Genomic DNA, 7,531 nt, shown 5'->3' on the forward strand with positions numbered 1-7,531 from the left:
AAGAGCCAAAGCAAAGAATATCAATGACGTGCACCATTTAGTTTGCGAGATGTAGCTATTAACAAATGTCTGAAAATATATCAAGCAAGCCAAAATCATTCTCCCTTTTCGAGATATGAGTACCGATATTTTCCACATACGATTGCATTTAAAACCGAATATTTGCACCACTAGTATTTGCATTTAATGACTATATTCACCACTAATATATGCTTGTACAATCAATTCATAACATTTCAATGCATAATATATAAATAAAAATAAATACAAAAATATACCAATCTCTATCCATAGCTCTCACTCCAACTCTATATATATCCTTTTCAAATAGCTGATTAATGAGTAAGATGCATTTATTGAATATATTCAGCACTAACTTAAAAGCATTCTTTCACATGGTGGCAAGAGGCTAAGGTCATTGTAGTCATCTTGGAGGAGGTTCTCCCGTCTCATGTGTGTGAAGGGAAATGAGATGTTTGTTGTACACATTCGCCCTTAGGCCCTATACTCATCAAGAGCAAGCAAGCCTAAGCCTAAGCACCAGGTGTGAAGCTTCCTTTAAGAACTTATCACCAAGATGCCCTTAATCCACTAATTTTCGTTTGAATACTTTTCGTTTGAACATAGGGGAACAGGTGAAACAAGCAAGAAAGGTTGATACTCGCATCAAGGAGGAACCAAAAACGCAGGTCTTTGTCAAAGCAATGAACCGAGAGTTGGGGAAGCAAATAGGTGAGTATTGGTTTATGTTCTTCGTTAACCTGTCTTGGTACGTTAATAATGTGCATAAGGAAGGAGTGAAAATGTAGGAGCTTCTTACCACCAAGGGCAAGAAAGCCCATATGCTGGCGTATGGGCTTCCTTGCCCTTGGTGGCAATAAGGAAAGGGATGTTTTGATGTTTTCATAGGGTCTGTCAATGGGTTAGTCTATAGAGGATAATGTGTGCAATGTCCACCAATGGGTTCTTGCCACCAAGGGCAAAAAAGCCCGTATACAATGTATTGGCTTTCTTGCCCTTGGTCCTTAATTACTCGCTCCCTCTTTCCCCTTTTTTTTACCCACACACACACTTCTTTAACAAGCACCTTTGCTCTCTCTCTCTCTCTCTCTCTCTCTCTCTCTCTCTCTCTCTCTCTCTCTTTGTCAGCACACTTCACACATCCTCACTCAATTCCCAACACCCCAATCCCCAAACAAAATTCATTACCACACAGGCTTCAGCACACGTGCATCATCAAAACATTACACATGGATTACAAGTGCCCTCTTAAATGAGACGGGCCTCCTTACAAATAGAGCTCAGCTGTACAAAGCTTACTTAGCTCAAAACACGAACCCTACTACTCTTACACGCACACCTAATTGCATAGCATATTCTCAAAACTATGAGGTCGTCTCCTGCCAACACCTCTTTGCTCTGCTCTTCTTCTTGCACCTTCTCCAAGCCTATGCTTGCTCTTTTCTTAGCTGTAGGGCCTGATAGTTTCCCTCTTCTTTTGCCTTCGCACCCCGTTTGTTGCTACAAGCACCTTGTGCTCCTCGTGCTGTGGTCAATACCCCGATATGCCCCGCCTTCCTCTTTTGCAAACCCCTTCTACACTGCTACCACATGCTAGGTGAGCTACAACCCCTTCTTCTCCATGCTATGCACTCCCCTTAACTCCTTCCCACCAAGGGCAATAAAGCCCATATCCTGACGTATGGGTTTTCTTGCCCTTGGTGGCAAGGGGCTAAGGTCTCATTGCCATATGTATGTGTGTGTGTGTGTGTGTGTGTGTGTGTGTGTGTGTGTGTGTGTGTGTGTGTGTGTGTGTGTGTGTGTGTGTGTGTGTGTGTGTGTGTGTGTGTGTGTGTGTGTGTGTGTGTTAGCAGAGCGAGCGGGTGTGTGTGGGCAAGGCGTGGGACAATAGTGTGAGGTGTGAGGTGTGATGAGTAGCGTGAGCGAGAGAGGAGTGTGTGTGTGTGTGTGAGCTACTAATCTAAGAGGTACCGTGCATGTAGGAGTTGTGTGTGTTTTTAAGAGGCCAAGCATGTGTGTGTGTGTGTGTGGTGATGAGAGAGAGAGAGAGAGAGAGAGAGAGAGAGTGTGTGTGTGTGTGTGTGTGTGTAGTAAGAGAAGAGTGGTGTGAGGCTCAAGGTGTGTGTAAGAGAGTGCAGGGTGTGTAAGTTGTGTGAGTGTAGAGGGCCATGATCTTAATTGTTTGACACTAATATAATATTATGTGAAATGTTAGGGAATAATCATGCCTCCAAAAAAGAGACAACAAGAAAAAAAACATAGGGAGTTCGGGTCTCTTACAGGAAGATTTTACATTCAATTGTTGCAGCTTTTATTTCTTAATATTTCTGTGTGAACTAATGATTTATAATTCAGCCAACGAGCAAGGAGAAAGGAGTGTGTGCATCTAGTCCTACAGCAGATGAGAGTGGTGGCGGCGATGATTTCTTTCCTATCCAAGTTCTTTTTAGTATGATTTTTCTAGGGAATATTTTATGTTTCTTATATTGAGTTTTCCAGTTTCTAAGTTCTATGTTTCAAATGCTGTTTGTTTTGTGTTTGATTAATGTCTTCCTAGGTTTCTAAAAGAAGACAAAAAGAACAAGTATTGTCTCAAACCTGCTAGCAGCACTATGCAGTCCATGTGTAGTAAGAAAGAAGAGCAAGGGGAAAATGAGGTGGTGGAAATTATGAAAGGTGGAGATGTATTGGCTAAATGCAAGGTTTTAGATGTTTCAAGGTGCCCACCCATTCCCCTTTATAGGACGTTTCCATACCCTAGGGTTCAAGGTTTGAGAAGTGACATTTCGCTACTCAAAATAGCCTTAGAGGGTGAAACTTATTGTCTAGAGAAGGGTATTTTGATTGTCTCTGTTGTCTCCCCTTTGGATGTTGCAATACCGGTGATAGATGAGATGAGGCTTCATGGTATGCCCACTCGCAGGCTATAGATAAAGAGTTTGAGAATGAGTTGAGAACCAAGAAGGGGTTGTCTTTTCTTTCTAATAAAATGTTCTATGTGTGGGAGGGGAACCATTGCATAGAGAAATATAAAGATGATAAAGTATGGCATTTGAGGGTCTTTAGCACTGTTGTTGATCCAACTAGACTTAGTGAAGTCTCCTTGCTTGTTGGCTTTCTTCACATGAATGAGTAAGTTCCTCTCAAAACATGATGCGCATGTGATCCTTCTCATTAAATACATATGTATTAAATTTGTGTTTTTTTGGGAAGCTTGAATGAGCATGCAGTCATAATCACAAATCTAAAGGATACATTGGTATATGCTGCAAATATTTGTGTGTGACATTAAATCCTATTTGAGAGAGCAACCTGCTAATGTGGCTAAAACCTTGGAAGCCAAAAAAATCTTGAATCAAACACTTCACCCCCATAGTATCCATTGGCTAGAGAGGATTTGGCCTAGCCTGTTTACCAAGTAGATATATATTTGGGCTCTTTCTTGTTATGAGAGGATTAGAAAGTATGGTATGCAATGATTTTAGTAAGGACCAAAGTAGCTCAAGTGCAAAAGGTCTAAGTGCGGAGGAGAGGGCTTTAAAAGAAAAGGAGATCTCCATTGAGTTGCGACGAAAGTACACTGATCGTATGCAAAACGTATTGCAATGTTTGATTTGTTTAAAATTATTGTTGTTGTGTTTGTCTCCTACTAATATGAAATGGTTTTGGTATATTTATTAGGTTTTGAATATTATTAATCCATCCCATGGCAAGGAATGGAGAGAAACTTTGTTTTCTCTTCGATTTGATGGAGCGGACACCATTGTGGATATTGAAAAGTTGAATTTGATAGCAATCTCTTTCCTTAGTGCTGCAGAGAAAGAGATAACTTGGTTGAGATTGCTTGAGAGTTCAAGATTTGTCTACAATACCCATGTTATGCCATCAACAAACATAGAGTTCAGAGCGTAAGAGTTTTTCACTTTTCTTGCTTTATCTCTATGCTTCATAGAAAAAAATTTGTCTTCGTTTTGCATGTTTTCGTGCCTTTCATTATTTCTATCATTGTAGGTGGTTTTCTAGGGAACTATTGCTAGACATGATAGAAAAGAATGCACTTCGTTCTTTGGAGCAAGAGATAAGAATAGCAGCTACCATAGAGCATCCAATTAATTTGCTCGATGAGCCATCTCTTCATGTTTACTTTGCATCCATACAATACGAGGGCAGAAAACATATTTTTGGAAACATTAAGAAAACCAGTGCTAAAGAAAAGTCCAAAAAAAAAAGAGGATCAACCTATTCAGTCCCATCTTGATGCAGCCGCTTGTCGGTTGAATCTATCGCATGGTTTTCTATTTTAATGCATTTTGTTTGACATTGCAGTGTGTAGTTTGTGTTGGCTTGGATAAATTATCTTTGAATATTCCATGTATTTTTTTCACTTGAGAGACCTCAAGCTGCATGTTGATTTGCCCAAGGCTTGTAAAACATGGGTGGATATCACTAACAAAGAGTCCACTATGTATGGGGAGAATATGATTGCTCTCTCACCATTTGAGATTCAAACATGCCCTTAGTGGATTGACATGCCCTCGCCCCATGTATTGCAAAGTGAGAAAGCTAAGTTTGAGGAATGGCAAAAATCAAAGGGAAAGGGTGCAAGTGGTGGTTGTCTGAGTCAAGGTAAAGTGGCTTCCGCAACTGTCTCCTCTCCTTCCTCCTTAAGCTTTACTTTTCTAGCAAAGAAGTGGTTTTGAAGGTGATCAAATAAGGGGCAAGGAAGCGCAAAGGGGTGAGCATGCTCAAAGAGAAAAGCAAGATCAAAAGGGCAAGCAAGATCAAAGTAGCGAGACACAGAGTACATGTCACTTTCACTTATTTCACATTGCATATTCATGTCTCATGCAACTTAGAGAAGGCTAGCTCTCTATGTTGGATACTTTATATACCTTCCTTGTAAAATAAAGATTTATGTTTCTTTGTCTGCTTTGTTTTAGATAGATAAATTTTTGCTAATGACAATTCACCACCACTCGATGTTGGTATGCATGGTAGCTTTCATAGTGGTATGCTTCTTTTTATGGATATATGCAAGTCGATTGTTTTGTATGGTATGCTTGTTGTTCATTCATTATACTTTCCATGATTATTTAGGTCCATCCTCGCGTCCTAGATTACCATCCCAAGAAGAATATGTGCCACTCTTGTCCATATAAGGGGAGGCTTCTTTGGATCGCTCTATCTTTTCATTTGGATGTGGAGATTATATTTCTATGGGTAAGGATTTTGCATCCTCTATTAGAAATGAGGATTATGCAAAGATCCATACATTTTTTTCTGAAATCAATAAATTGGGGGTGGAGTATAAGAAAAAGAAAAATATGTGGGCTGCTAACTTTGTGCTCTTGGATCTTCCCATGGACTCTCCGCATGGACGAGACGGTGTTCCATTGTGGAACAAGCTGTCAAAGGATCATATTTGGCATAGACTTGGAGTAGCAGTGGCTTGTTTGGCAGACTCTGGATGGGTTGTTTGTCTTGCCTCCATTTCAAGTGATTCTTTGAGTTAGAAATATGTAAATAGGATTGTTAAGTACTTGTGAATAAGATTGTTGGGCAATTGTCAATGTTTAAAATGTATTTATTTCTGTCAAGGGACTCTCCCTCGTGGGTGGAGAAATATGCCTTGCGGTGTGAGCTAGAGATTGTGCATAGATTCATAGTTGAGGACTTAGCCTTCATGGATGAGGTTACGATTGAGGATATTTCCTTAGAGCTATTTGACATGGTTATTGTACACTTAGTTTTCTTGGTGCTTTGTTGTTCTTGATTAGTTTGTGACATGTCTCTATTTTTTGTCATTATTGTGCGACACATGGATGCCTTCTACTTTTACATGCTACAACGTTGTCATGATGCTTGCGGACACAGTGTGAAAAAGCATGGAATGCATCATCATCCAACTTTCTTATTAATGTAGAGAGTCAATGTGATCTAAGTAGTGTCAGTACTAGTGTGAGTTGCATGGATTATCCAAAAATACTAGATTTTTGGATAATTTTAGCCTATTTTTTATATTATTTATTGTAAAGATCTTTTAGAAAAGTTTCTAGATTAGGATGGCATGCAAAAAGCAAGTTGCTTGTTCAACCAGTTATGACATTTTTCATAAAAAAGGACAGATTGGCAAAATCACGCACGTCGCAATCGCTGTTGAGACAAGCTGAAAACTGCAGTTTGAACTAGAAGAGTAAGAAGAAGTAATCTAGGAGAGTCGTGACCAAGCGTCATGGGGTTTTACCCCCCTTTCAAAGCCAACGGAGCCATCAGATTTGGGTTCCGAGTATCAGAGAAGGAGCTGTTATTTCTAATCCACGTTTTTGTTCTACGAGGGAGTTCCAGGAGATCTAATGCCCGGAGAGTGCTTCTGAATAGCGCCAGACAAAGGATTTCATGTTTGGTCAATATCTATTGATTTGATTCATTGTTCTTTGTCATTATTGTGTTTACCTCTTGTGTATTCTTTATCTTCTCTTCCATCTTCTATCTCTACTTCCTTCTACCTCTGATCCCCGGTGGATTCGACCTTTCGACAAAAACCCCTCTGACAACATTGAGGCTACATGGCCTCTTTACATCTTAAGAGAGTGCCACATTACGACATGATCATGGTGTGAAATTCTCGCGGCATGTCATTCATCACTATTTGCCAGATACTGCAAGGATTTTAGAGGTTGGCGAGGAGGCACATTTGAGATCAGGTGTGTAGCGAAGTGTCAGGTTTGTGCGATGCTTTCTAGAGGCTCTTTGTCCTCCCAGAAGATTGGCTTTGGAGATGGATAGTGGTACATCCCCTTTGATGTGTGGTACTCCTTTAGTCAAGACACGAGGTATATAGAGAGCACATGGTAATGTAAAGGCTCCATTGAGTAATCCGGTGGTACTTTAGTCTAGTAGCGTCAGATATTCTATTAAAAGATTTAGTTTTGAAGGTTATATGGTTCACCATTATGCTTATATAATAAAGGTGGTTGAGGATGTTGAGCCCACTTTTATTAAGGATATTATTGGTCATACTCATTGGGATACAACAATGGATGAGGAGATGGCTACATTAGAATCCAATAAGACTTGGGATCTAGTACCATTACCTAAGGACAAGAAAGCTATTGGCTGTAAGTGGTCTTACAAAATCAACATAGTACTATATATGATTTTATCAACAAGTATAAGATTGAGCTTCTTGCAAAGGCTATGATCAAACATATGGCATAGATAATAAAGAGACATTCAATCTAATTGCTAGAATGGCAAATTTTGGATGTGTGATTGCTTTGGCAATAGCCAAAAGTTGGAGTTTGCAACAAATGGATATCAAGAATACCTTTTTGTATGGTGAATTACAAGAAGAGATGTATATGGAGTAGCTAGCAAGTTATGAAAATTTAGAGCATCCCATATATGTATGCAAGTTAAAGAAGGTTCTCGATGGGCTCTGAAGCAAGCACCTAGAGCATGGTCTGATAAGATCAAAGAGTATCTTATCAAGATTGAATTTTATATTTTT

General features: G+C 39.6%; 2 pseudogenes; both read left to right on the top strand.

Annotated features, from left to right (window-relative positions):
* Positions 1-3,675: 3,675 nt before the first annotated feature.
* LOC148033538 (uncharacterized) lies at positions 3,676-4,279 on the top strand (annotated as a pseudogene).
* Positions 4,280-4,484: 205 nt separating this feature from the next.
* Positions 4,485-6,733, top strand: LOC148033539 (uncharacterized; annotated as a pseudogene).
* The last annotated feature ends 798 nt before the right edge of the window (positions 6,734-7,531 follow it).

The sequence above is a fragment of the Lygodium microphyllum genome, chromosome 7 (genome assembly GCF_053477565.2).
Source record: "Lygodium microphyllum isolate KBCC chromosome 7, Lygodium_microphyllum_v1.1.10, whole genome shotgun sequence".
Lineage (NCBI taxonomy): Eukaryota > Viridiplantae > Streptophyta > Polypodiopsida > Schizaeales > Lygodiaceae > Lygodium > Lygodium microphyllum.